The following is a 13,981-nucleotide window of genomic DNA, read 5'->3' as shown; positions in this document are numbered from 1 at the left end:
TAGAAGAAGTGAGAAATCTGCAAATTTAAACCCACCACGAAGATACTGAATTTGAGCAGATCTTGTCACATATACACCAGTCCAAACAGGAATAAGCACGTGGGGAATAGAAGGGAAGACGAAGGCAGAGCAGAGCTGGGCCAGGCAGGCTTTGTTAGCAACGGGCAGCAGGGGAATTCACTTTGCTGATAATAAAAGAGAAGTATTTTAATCTCTTTCACAAGCGTAATCACGAATACAACTGAAAACCATGACGGACCAATTGACGGTTTGTTACAGGGAACAATGCTTTTTGTTTCCTAAAGCCTACTTTCTCAGATCTTCCAAGTAAAGGCAGACACATCACAGATTTGAAAGGCAAGGGAGCTGTTTAAAATTAATTTCAGTTCCAGTTGCTGCAGCAAGGGAAGAAAACTCATCTTCTCCTATTCGGCCATTTGCTTCAAGTGCTGCCTCGCAGAAGGATGTTCACCCCTGAGCCATCCCGGCTCCATGCGAGGTTGTCCACAGACTCTGCCTTGCCCAGGTCAAGAGTAGTTTTGTTATCAGTATGCTTTAACCTCAGGAAATACTTCAGGGAGACAGATAAACCACCCTCTAAGCACACATTTCAAGAAACCATATCCAGCTATTTTGCTGTGTGCAAACAGCTATTTTGTCTTTCAAGATCAAAACACAAACAAAAAAATAAACAGAGGGTGATCCAACTGGAAAAATATTTTTGATGGGAGGGAAAGACTTTGCTAATCAACTGCTAGAGAATGCCAAACTGTCTAACACACAATTCTAGTATGACACAATAACATCATAAGTTAAAACAAATATAAATGCAGTTTATTCACTGATTTTAAGTAGTTCAGCACATCTGTTCTGCAAAGGTTTACCCAATACTACCCCAACAACATTCATTCTCCTGGCAGGACTGTCAAAAGCCTGTATTTCCTCAAGGGATGTTATCTGTAATCGAAAATGTGGGTGAGAGATGTGTGTTTGTTTAGCAAATGACAGCCTCACTGGGCATCAATGCACAAACACTCACAGGTCAAACGATTCCCACAGTCCTGTCCCACAACACATGGGCCACCTCTCCAGCCCTGCTGAGTGCAGGGAGCAATCTTGAGGACTACAGATTTCTTACTAAAAAGCTAGCACACCACAACAGCTTGTAGCAGTGCTACGGCCATGCTAACTAAACCTGCACCTCTGCAGAATAAATCAGCAGAGCGCAAACACTCTCAGTCACGCTTCCAGCACACCACAGATCACCCATTTCAACTTCTGATGCAAGGCGATCAATACGAACCTCCTAAAGAATTCCTTCTGAAATGCATCAGTGCCTTTGAGTTTCCCTACTTAGAGCCTTGCATTCCTTTACAAAAGATTTGTTCATGGTTTTCTTGACAAATAACAACATAATCATAAATTGCAGTATTATAACAGGGTTTATGGACTGAGACCTTCCAGGATATTTATTGTGCTGCTGCATGGGGGAGGTAGTTTCCTTTTTTAACATGCTCTTGCAGGAATGAAGTCAAAAGCAGACCCCAATGCTAAGGACAGCCCATCCACTGAAGAGCAGCAGAGTGATGCAAAGGCACTGCCAAAAAGGTGTTAGTACATTCTGCCGGGTTAGGGTGCCCGGAACCACCCCTACTGGTGCCAATATGCTGTGGTTGCTGCCTTGCTCACACTTACAAGGTATTTGCTAGCTTGTGATATAAGATGAATCTCTTTCAGAGCATTTCAAGGTGTCTTGCTGTGTCTGACAATGTCCAAAAGTTTGTAGGGCTCCAAACCTACAGACTACATTCCAGACCCAGGACAATGGAAAAGTATCCCTTCAGGGAACTCAAGGCAAAGACAAAGGCATGAAACAAGAGAAAAAAAAACAAAACAGAACAAAACAGACAGCAGTTACTGTAGGAATCCCTATTGACTAATTATAATTATTTTAATGACTTAACATTTTTTAATATATAAATGCTCTATGGACACTTTCCTAGTAGCCCTTATAAACTCAAATCCACCACTTTTTAATTGCCTTTTTAATTCCTCTAAGTCTCTGTGAAACTTTAAAATATTGCATATATAGATGAGAAACCTGTATATTTGGTTTCCATTCTATTTTCCCCCTCAGTAACAGTTTTGCAAAGTGTATTTCTAAAACCTTGAGAAACCAGGAGCATGACCAGCAGCCTTTTGACCTGAGGCACCCTTCATTCCAGACAGAGATGGAAAACCCAGACTAAAATGTTTACTTACAGGGTATTTAGCTCAATTTAGCTCATGTGGTAGCAGGACTTTTCACAGAAGCTTTTGTACAGTGCTGTCTATGGCCCACTCTCTCTGAAATCATCCCACCAAAGAGAAAAGTCAAGAATCTGAATGATATGGCTGTACCAAAAGTGGCATTTATATCCAAGTACAAATTAAAACCTATAAGGATCACAGGGGCCCGATATATTTTAGCATAGAAAAAGAGACAATAATGGTTAGCTGGCTACCTTCTATTTCTCTGCCATCCCCATTATTAAATCATGGAACAAGCTCTTCTACAGAGGAGGGCCTAATGATCACTAAATATACCTTTAGTCTTTAGTTTACGCAAAAACTCTGATTAAGTGCATAGAATTAGCTGAAAATAGCAATACAGCTGGCCACCTTTGGCAGATTCACAACCAATATGCTTCATCTATTTGTAGCCACTTCCTTCTGACTGCACCACCTTCATTTAGCTGCCAAGTTGGAAAGAAGAGCAAATGCTGTACTTCTTTTTAGAGACTGCAGAATTAATTCTTTGTATTTTAAGATCAACAGGCCTCAGTTCAACAGCACATAGAGTTTTAGTCACTTAAATCTACCCATTATTTGCTTAAGAAACTCTCTAGACTGACTTTACAGGATGTGACACCAAGCAAAATTTTCCCCAACACAGGCTTGCACCCAAACTTAGTCCACATTTCACAGTATAGGGAGAAACAAAATGTAAATGAACAATGTAAAATATTTTTTTTCAAATCCAGCTGTTACAATAAAGCATATTTTCCTTTTAAACATTTTTGTCTTTAAATCGAACTAAGGTGTTAGCAAAGCCATTGCAACATGGCTTTTTTTACCCAAACCTGATTTTACAAATGCCGCATGCATGAACAGCCATGTTCTGAGATCTTTAGGTACAAGCCTGGCAGGGATGGAACCCAGTGTCCTGTAAGTAAGGAGCAGGTACTCAGCAGTGCTAGGTGCCAAAAGGAAAAGTTTTGTTATGGTACAGGTCTCACAGAAAGGAACACCCCACATAATGCTCAATTTCATCCATAGAAAGTCAACCAAAACAGTTAAATGCACACAGCAAATGTCAATGTAACTTTTCTTACAACTCCAGTTGACTAGTTCTGGCAATTTTTTTTGTGCTATTTTGTCTCTGCCCTCCCTTTCAACACTTACAGAAATAAAAAGTCACATAACATCCTCAGCAAAAATTAATGAGATGTCTTTACCCCATACCAGATCATGATGCACATGGTCAAAAGCAAAACCACTTCCAAATGAATCTGCAATCACTTTTAAGACATTCAACAGGTCTGTCAAGTGAAGCATGCAAGCCATGCTTCATCTCCGTTAGTAAATACAAGATGGGACAGAACAACGTAATAAATACTCTATGAAATATCATTATATGAGAAACACCAGAGTTAACAGCCCAGCCCAGTTAGGTCCAGTCCATCATCCAAGAAGCCTTGTGGTCAATGAGAAGAGAGGCAAACTGTGGTTCAGGTATCGCTGCCACTGCATCTCCTTTGGAAAGCCGAGACAGACAACACTCGATACAGCCTGGCAGAGCAAGGAAGTGGGTTAGAGGGGCAGCTCCAGTGCTGGAGTGCTACACAAGTAATTTCTGGCAGTCACTCAGGGGAAATTAAAGACACAGTCACACTCTCCTGCAAGACTCAGAAAGGACAAACAAATTAAGTGCTGTTCCAAACTCACAGAAAACAAAATCATCCTGCCTTTACATATCACAAAACCAAGTAAACAATTTTTGCCAACCCATGACACTTGTCATGCCTCATCGTACAGCACATGGTGGAATTGTTTTTAAAGCCCCTCCTTCTACCCATTGCAGAGCCAGGCACCAGTAGCTGTTTGGAAATATCCACAGTTTTGTTTTTCTGAGAAAGAGGCCTTAGACATACCTTAGACATAGTCAGGACCAACCTTAACTCCACCTGGCTGTTGTAAGCAACATGAATATTGGCAACCTTACCACAGGAAATCACACATAATCAAACATATGCTCTCAAATCCTCTATTTAATCATACATTAATTGATAACATACTAGCACTTACAGGTATGTCATTTCTGACACATCATAGAAACAACACAGTCAAATCACATTCCGCCTCAATGACCCATATTTTATCCAAAAAACAGTCTAGTCCTTGGTCCCACCACACCCCTCAGCCTCAAGATGCACAATCCCAAATTTATAAAACTTTAAAGTGATATTTCCTTCTGTACTGGACTTGTGTGAAGTCATGGCTATACAAAACCAATTTTTCCATCTCCACTAGAAGACCAGAATCACCAGGTAGGGAAAGTAGCACTTTCAAAGTAACATTTCTACTGCAGTCAATACGAGAGGATAGGGGAGAAAAAAAAACAAGTAAGATTTAAAAAAGCTGTCTGCAGTTGAAGTATTACTGAATTGTTTTAACATGCAAAATAGAAAGAAAAAGCATAAAAGACACTAGAACAACTTCTCCCCTCTTTTGTCCTGAGAAAGTAAATCTGAGAAAGTAAATTACATAAAAGGAAATACTTTTTTTTTTTTTTTTTTTTAACAGCAACTTATTCAGTGTCTTCCTTACAGCACAGCAATAATTTCCTGGCCATAATCATGTCCAGCTTCACTCCACACATGATCCAACATTCCTGAAACTGCTTCTGGTGCAGGAATGCACTGATTATAAAGTTGCATGGGACTTGCACTACATAATACAGAGGCATCTCTTCCAGGCTACACAACTCCTCTGACACACTGTCCAACAGGAGAACTGCTGCAGACCAAGAATCAGATTCTGTGTTCTGGTCCTTGGGTCCAGGGAAAGAAACTAGAAAATCAGACTTTAGGCTAAAAAGTTGGACAACAGGATGGGATTTAACATATCACACAGCTGAAGAAAGCCTTTCACTCAAGTCTTTGATACCCACCTACCCATCTATCTATGAAGGAAGAAACACAACCAAGCAACAAGGCTATGCAAACATTTCCAGGCTCTAAAAAGATCGAGCCAGTCACGCTTCCCCCTTGTGGTTTGCATGTCGTCATCAACTTTGCTCCGTGTTTGTATAGCCTTATAGCTCAAACATGTTTTATATGTCTTTGGAGGATGAGTGCACATATTTATGAGTTACAGTGATTGCTTCTTCATGAACAGTGCACAGACAAGTGCAAAACAGAGGTTCCCAAGACTGTAATCCTGTCTCCAACTAGAATACTGTAGAGAGAGAGAGAGGCAGGAAACCAAATCAACATACAATGGTACTGACACATCTTATTAGGAAGGAGCATATATAAATTAAACAATGCCACAACAGCACAGCCCCAACAAATCATCTCTGCTACAACTAAATCTTAAACAGCAACATTCTGTGATGCTAAGGTAAATCTAATATTCTATATTTACTTAGTATCCTTCAACTTAAATAACCCACAATATAAGTGGTGTTTTTTAATGCATGTGCATCTCTCCGCTTCCCTTTCCATTCTTACTCTTCTCCTCCCTCCCCTCCAAAATTATGTTGCAGCATTGGGTATATAAGCTGGTACAGGCAAGTAAAAGCAAAGAATCCAATGAGGAGGAATGTACTCAGCAGAGATCCATTAAAATTCAATTGCCAGCTGCTATCAGATGAAGATCTCACCTCCCAATTACCTGAAGTTTGAGTGGGATTAAGACAGAAAGGTGCACCGAAACTACTATGGAGCAGGAGTACAACACCTGTGGTTCTTGCAAGCTTTACTACGCTTACACATTAGGAAATAACAGACATCATTTTCAAACATGGATGCAAGATCAAAGGCATCTTTGGAATTTCTGTTGGCATTTTATTTCTAGCCAGGATCAGGTCAAGCCCAATGCAACATCTATGGATCTACCCTTAAAAGGCCCACTACAATTTTTGTTTCTAATCAGATGCTTGGGTTTGTAACTGGTTGATGTCCAAAGTGTCTTTTGGTTGCTAAGTGCAAATAAATAGAGACAACCAGAGCATTTGCTAGAACAATAACAATATTTAACCCAAAACCAAACAGTCTCACATTTACCTTCATATCTGACAGCCTCTTGAGGGAAGTTTCTTCATCCAACTTCACCCTCCCTTACCTAATACCTATGACAAAGGAAAACTGGCACTAAACATTTTTTAAGACTAGCCCAGACCTCCTTGGCCATAAGTTTAAAGGAACTGAAAAGCAGTAGCAAACATCCAGCCCAGTGAGGGTAAAGCCATCACCACAGGCACAGGCAGTGAGAATATCTTTCCATAGTCTGAAGTCAACCCTTTGCCTTCATTACAGGCGTTTCTCTCCCTCTAATCCCAAAAGAGACTAAATGGCTAAGATTTTAAGTCACATTTATATACATTTCAAATTTAGAATTCTAAAAATGGTCTTTTCCCCATGTATTTTAGAAGCTGCCTATAAACAACTCCTTTTTTCATACAGGCCTAAAAGCAGAAGAGTGTCTTAGCTTTAAGACCAGATGTAAGCTGAACTCGTGCCCCTGAACTCAGAAGGAAAGCCAGAGTCAGATACCAAAGAATCAGACACCCATGCCAATCTGCATTCTGCACACCATATATTTTTTAAATTAAAATTATTTTACCATGCTACTAGTAAGCTTCACATTTAAATGCAAAATCACACCTGCTCAGACGCCACTTATTCCCTTCAGTGTCATGCACAGCATAAACCCTGTTGGTGCTGATGAGCCCTGACCTGACCCATTCAGCTCTGCTAAGACCAGGGGAGGAATGGAAAGGACAGGGAAATGGCAGATCTGGAGCGCCCTGGAAGCATCAGAGCCAGCACTACTTAGAAACTAATTTCTCAGTTTGGCCCCACTCTCATTTAACTCAAATGGATTGAGAAAAAAAAGCTACATTACCACAGTTGCTTCTGAGCCAACATTTATTCTGGCAGGCTATCATCAGAGCTATTGAAGTTTTTCCCTCTCTTTTTATCCTACTGAAGTGTTGTAATAGGAGCAATAATACATTTACATTCACTTTATTCTTCCTTAGTATACAGTTCAAAATTCTATAAATGACACTGGCGTAGGTAGCAGAAGCATTTAGGCTGTACTGCTTACATCCTCCAGGCACTCAACCTCTCCACTGTAGGCTACAGCAAGGACTAATCCTGCCACTTCATACCAGCTACTGAGATTCTGATTAAGCAAAGCTGCCTACAAAATGGATTTTCCACCAAATACTGACATCACCCTGGTCCACATACACGGCTTCAGGATCTGCAAGATCCACTCACAAACACTCTGCTCGTAACAGAAATAGGGGAAAGGGGAGGCTGATCAGAGAAGATGAATCCTTTCCACCACAACTAAACCCAGATTTATTCTGCTCAACTTAAAGATACTAAGTAATTATTTTACTCAACCCATGGCAATTACAGAGGTTGCTGATGACTGGTGCTAATCAAACATTTGACTGCGTGCTGGCAAGCCAGTCAACAATAGCATCCACCACATGTAAGCCATCAGTTTGCATATAAAGGAATCTCAGATTAAAACCAACATGAAAATGGTCATTGAGATGTGAGTCTATTTACCACAATAAACAGGCTATTTTCTAGTGCTCCTAAAGCTGCTGCCTGTATCACTTCCAAACATTTACTTTTTGTAGTCGAAATGAAGACAGATGTTTCAAGAGTCGACAGTCTCTTCCCCTTACTGTTGGAGAGACTCATAACAGAACCAGCCCCCACCTTTCTGTACACAACTGCATGAATAGTTTTGTAAAAGGCTGCTACTTGCTGCCTGACTAACCGTCACTCAAAATACAATATGGCTATCAAGTGTTTCACACCCCTCTGCAGGCACTAGTGCTCGTAACAGGGACAAATCTTGCCAATTCTTCCTGCAAAATGTCACAGAGACACAAATCTTCCTCAGTGCCAAAACGCTTTGTGAAAGACTCTTACTCTTTTCTTCCCCCATTACTGCAATATTCTTTTACTCTGCAGTGATGAATCCCATCAGCATACTTCACAGAAATCATTTTTATATCTACTGTGTTGGCTTGGTCACTTCTAACTTTGCATTTCTCAACTAACTCCCTTTTCTCTGCTGTTTCACACTTAAAAGCCCTCTACAATCTATCTCCATCTTCCCTGTCATCTTTGCATGAACAGTCCAGATGTTGAATCACACCTCTGATTAATCTACTGCCTATTTTTCAAGCCATAAAACAAGCAAATAGTCCCAATTAGCTTTATTCCTTTTTAAGCTACATCAACTCTACCCTTGAATTTTAATCTCTACTAGAAGGAGAATAGGGTTAAGGCAGTACATATTCTTAAGGTATGTTTATACTCGGAAGCTTTGGCAGCAATGTGGAGTCCATGTTTGACAGCTCTCCATGGCTCCTTACATCTGAACATAAAAGTACAAAAACAGTAAAATTATTTTTGTGCAGCTCTCCAGACTACAAGTACAACTGGTTTTCTTGCAACTCTTAAGATTCAAGCTTATTCAATGCTTAAATGAGTACTAGTCAAAAAAGAATACTACTCCTGTCTCATCTGTATGGGAAAATGCTCTACTGGCACATTTTTATAAATGGAAAAGAAAATGCATCCAAAATGAGGAACAGAATGATACCTGAGCTTTTTAACATTGCACATTTTCTTGATAGAAATATGCCCTTACTCATACATGTACCAAAGCAGTTGCTACATGCAGTTTCTGCAGGAGGTGGAAATCGCACGATGTTAAGAATAAAACAGCTAATAAAAATTAGCTCTGTCAATGCAGTTAATCGACCTGACACACAGAGATTTCATTAAATGACATATTTCACACAAGGTTTAACTGTTGAGTTCTACAGGGCTACTTTTACACAGACACTCTTTTGACTAAGATTACTTTATTGATGAAATTGAGAATTGAGGCCTACATGTGCAAAGCTCTATTCTCATTACAATTAAACCACAACAGGACCACCAAGGTAAAAATTTTCTAATTCAAAACTAAACTAAGGATATTTTAGATATCATAAAGACAAAACACTTTTCCTGATACTTTACTGATTCAACTAGCAAGTGGAAAAGGCTTTTATACATAAGAAAAAAGGATGTATTTCAGACCCATTCTGATGTAAGTACTGTGCATTCTGGGCTGGACACTCTGTACTTCCCCACATCCACTGTGGCAACAAAACCCAGCTCCAGGGCAGCTGCTAAAAAAGTCTTTTTGGAAAACAGTGTTTAAAATGTGCTTATAGGGCTGGGATACCACACAAGAATGGCAATCCAGAAGTAAAGCAATTTTCTATGATATTTATGAATAAAGCATTCAGAGGAGGAAAGTTTTAACCTGGCCATGTGTGGGACCATATGTGTTTTTTTAAATGCTGAAATTGGTTTTTTTTTCCCTATCAGAAGAAAAAAAAGATTAGGGGGGAAGGAAAATAAAAGGGTGGGGGGGGGGAGGAAAGCTTAATTAAAACTGTGACAGAGATACCAACCAAAGTGAAAAACTATAAGCACCAAGAACTGAATAAAACTGAAAATCTGTATCAATCATTTTCCACTGTGGTTAACTACATTTCAGTCCCAGTTCTAATGGGAAAAGGGCACGGGGGGGGGGGGCAGGAGGCAGGGGGAGCCACACAGAGAAGCTTCTGTCCCCTTAAGTCCTATTTTCTAATGCTCTCATACTGCATTTTGTTTTAAATCAACTTCCCTGGTTTTTCAGAATGGTAGTTTCCTTCTGCAGAATCCTCTTATTCACAAAAGGAAAAATGATACTTGACTTCAGACTTTATCAGAAAGACAGTTTCTTCTACAAAACCTAAAACCTTGTAGTATAATGCACAGAAGTGCATCAGCTTTCACCCAGGATGGGATAAAAAACTGGATAAATACAAGGGGAAGAAGGGAATTTATATTATCCTCTAACATAATTGCCAGAATTCCTAACTATGCTCAGTTCCTGATGAATTTTTTCTGCATGATCTCATCCTTATAGAATCTGGATTTGGAAGACACTCATTCAAAAAAACTCAGCTTTGTCAGTCTACAGACAAACTCTAATTACTACTTTATTTTTTTAGACTCCTGACTTGAGACACTTTTCTCCTTGCCTGTGTGTGCAACAGACTGAACGCTAACAAAACAAGCACCCACACCTGTAGGAAGTGGAGAATTTAACCTAAAAATTCTGACTGACATTTAACTTCACATCGTAATACTTCTCTGGGGGAGGGGAGTTTCCTATAGCTGCATTAATTCTGGCTAAAAATACCCATGCTGACATGCTGTCATGTGAGAATCTCTTTGATTCCAAGAGTTTATTCAAAGCCTTCGTGTTACTTTGAACTTTTTTGTTGTTTAATATGATCATCGCTCCATTTGTCACCATATGACAAGAGCAGACAATTACACAAGCTGAAGATATGTCTGCCAGTCATAGCATGCCATCTTGCTGCTGTCAAGCAAAGAGATGTGCCTCTACACACCTCTAGATTGAGTTCATTAAACCAGCCTGCAGGATATCCCTCGGTAATGACAGAGATGAAAGACCAAATTAAAATTGCTTAATTCAGATACACAATCTCTAGCATTTTCCACCTTGCAGTCTAACTGGTTAAGCTGCATGTTTGAATAAGCCATCCTAACACAGAAGCAGCTCTAATTCTCCACTTCCACCACTTTAATTAAACCATCTGAAGTATTTTCAGAGTTTGTTTTGCACTTCCCTCAGCCTTGAACGACAGCTAATCTATTTAAAAGAAAAGCAGACAGGGCAGCCACATATTAACATGCCTTCTGCCAACTGAAGCACAAAAGCAGCTCTCCCCTGCTTTACAATTGCCACAGGAAGAGCTCAGCACGCCAGCGATGCTGGGTATCAAGTGAGAGAGAAGCCACGTCTCCGCAGAGAGCGTGTGTCAGTGTTTTCAGTACTCGCCACTGCTTTCCCAAGGCAAATGTGTTGCTTCCAAAGCCTAGGTGCTTTGTTAGCAACAGCACATTACCTCCACATTCCTCTTCCAAAATCCAGCTTCCCAGCAGAACATTCTGAAATACTGATTTTAACCATGTGCTCTGTTTTTTCATTTCCTGATACAAAATATTATGTTCTCACTGAACAATTGTTTTTCCTCAAAACAATACAAAAATTGTATGAGGAAAAAAAATTGTATTTTCCTCATACAAACAGCATTAGAAGAATCATGCCTAAACAGCAAGTATCCTGGAATTTTGCATTAACACTGTGAAAAGTCCACGGGCAACTAGCAGCTACCTCAGTTAGTACATTGAGCCATGTTTTCCAACAAAGCCTAATTAAAATAAGCTCTTCTGAATCTCCATCAAGAGCCAATTCACCAGGAAGGAGACAATTGCTTCACACAGCCTCCTATCATGAAATACATTCCTGACACTGGTAGAGCAAACATTCCCATTAGCACTGCAAGACAATTTCCAAAGCCAATACATTTACGAGTCAAAAAAAAAAACAAAAAAAAAAAAAAAAACAAAAAAAAAAAAACAAAAAAAAAAAAAACAAAAAAAAAAAAAAAACAAAAAAAAAAAAAAAAAAAAAAAAAAAAACAAAACTGGAATCCCAGTTTCCATTACTTCCTCATTAGTGGCTTAACACATAAGAGTAGGGGAAAGAAACTTAATAAGAATAATAAAAATGCTTATTACATCTAAAACATTACTACTGCATTTTTCAAGACAGCTAAATGTATCCAAGTTTTTATGTAACTACTAAAGTGTTTTCTTTACCAACATGACCTGGCATGTTACCAGCAACCCAAAGGGCAACAGGAAACCACAAAGATGATTTGGCTCAAAATTTGCGTTTTCCTAAAGCCTGGTTCTACAACAATGCTTTTTTTTAAAAAACATGAAAAAAAGAAAAGAAGAATTATACTGTACATAATTTGGTTTAACTTCTAAAATATTCCCATGAAGCAGCTCTATGTCTAAGCTTGAAGTCAAAGGTCAGATGACACTCAGAGCTGAAGGAAGGATGCTGTGGTGGACATGGATGCAGAAGCAGCTGCCCCTGGAACAAGCAGTGTAAGCCGCTAACAAGCCTGCCCTGGGAAAAAAAGGAAAAAGTCACATTCCCTTTCTGCTCCTTCCCCCTTTTGAATTTAATAATAATTTCCTTCTTTCTGACACATGACCTACAAAACACCAGGGAATCAGAGGAAAATGGGAGGAAGACCTTAGAAGACAAATTTGCAGGACTCCTATCTCCTCACAGAGTTCTTGCAGCATGCAGAACAGAATCTGGCCTCTCACTAGGGTCACCCACAGCACAGAATTTGCATCCCTGCATGACTGTGACTGTGGTCAGCTGGGTTCAGGGATGAGGGACAGGAGCAGCCACATCATGGGTACAAACCCCACCTCCTGGTGCTGCAACATCATCTTCTGCCTGACAAGACTCCCTGTCTCTCAAAATAGAACGTTTCTATGACGGGGGGATAAGAGTAGCTGCCCATCCAGCACACCATGCCCACAACAAAAAAGCAGCTTCCCAGCTCAGCCCTTCCCATGCAGGGATCACCAAAGGCTGCTCATAAATGCACCATGCCCCCAAAATACAAATGCCCAATGTGTGTTCACTGTATTTCTGTCCACATTTCACAGCCAAAGTACTGCACCATGAGGCCAAGCAAGGCCTAAGGGCCTACACATTAAAAAAAGGACAGACCTTGGCAAGGAAGTTTTGCTTTTGCCTAAAACAGCCTCTTTAAAAAACATTCAGTGCATTTCCACCACTGTTTAGAGAAAGCACTATACTGAGGATACTTTAGCCGCAGTCAAAGCCCACTGCCTTTCTTCCCTTGATCTATGGGCCATAGGGACAGAGCCAGCGCTGCCGGCACAGCTCTTGCGGGTCCTGCCTAAGCACCTGCTGCTGCTACACCCCAGCTCAGCCTGCCCAGAGCAACCCTCCCACGCCGCTGCCAATCCCCCAGGCAGCAGCAAATAAAAAAATAGAGACTCCAAGGGAAATAAATGGCAGCGCTTATGGCGCCTGTGAATGAGGAGCAGGGAAGGGAGAATATAGGGCACCGTCTGCCAGGTAGGAATTTCTTTAGGCTGCTGCTGCTTTTCTAGCTACAAAGTGCTGACAGAGGGAAAGCTGCAAACAACCTGCTCCCTGGAACAGCATTGGGAAGGCTGGTCACCTTTTGAGCCTGAGCCGAGAGATAATAGAGGCCACAAGAGCAGCGCAGGGAGGAGGTGACTCTCTCTCTCGTCTGCTGGGGTTACAGCAACTCATGTGCCTCAGTGAAGCAGCAAATCCAGAAAAGAAGCTGAACTCCCTGCCTTCCCACTTCACCTGGCAGGACTCAAGAGTATCCTTGTTACACATCACACCTGGAGAAGTGCTGCCTTAGCCACAGGCCAACAATTTAGCCAACAAACATGGATACCACCAGTCGTGCACTGAACTAAACATCATCTGCTCCAGCAGAGGAATCTGCCTGCATTATGGTAGAAGAGCTTAAGCAAGAACACAACTTTGACTCGCCATGTTGACCAGCCAGAATAAATCTCATATCTAATTTGTATACGACTGTGCCTAAGGTATCCTGCATTCATGTTGTTCAGCTCATCCATACATGGCCAGCATGTACCAGCAGCAAGAATGCTTGCAGCATCACCCTTCCCTACAAAATGAATTTGGCCTCTGGGGTGACAATATCACA

The 13,981-nt window shown here is 40.6% G+C and overlaps 1 protein-coding gene across 2 annotated transcripts in view; it reads right to left on the bottom strand.

Moving 5' to 3' along the window:
* Window positions 1-13,981, bottom strand: part of JARID2 (jumonji and AT-rich interaction domain containing 2) — a 211,329-nt gene that overhangs the window by 179,417 nt on the left and 17,931 nt on the right. The window lies entirely within an intron of this gene.

Source organism: Vidua chalybeata, chromosome 1 (assembly GCF_026979565.1).
Source record: "Vidua chalybeata isolate OUT-0048 chromosome 1, bVidCha1 merged haplotype, whole genome shotgun sequence".
In the NCBI taxonomy this organism is placed as follows: Eukaryota; Metazoa; Chordata; class Aves; order Passeriformes; family Viduidae; genus Vidua; species Vidua chalybeata.
The sequence above is the reverse complement of the archived record's forward strand: the minus strand, read 5'-3'. Positions and strand labels throughout refer to the sequence as shown.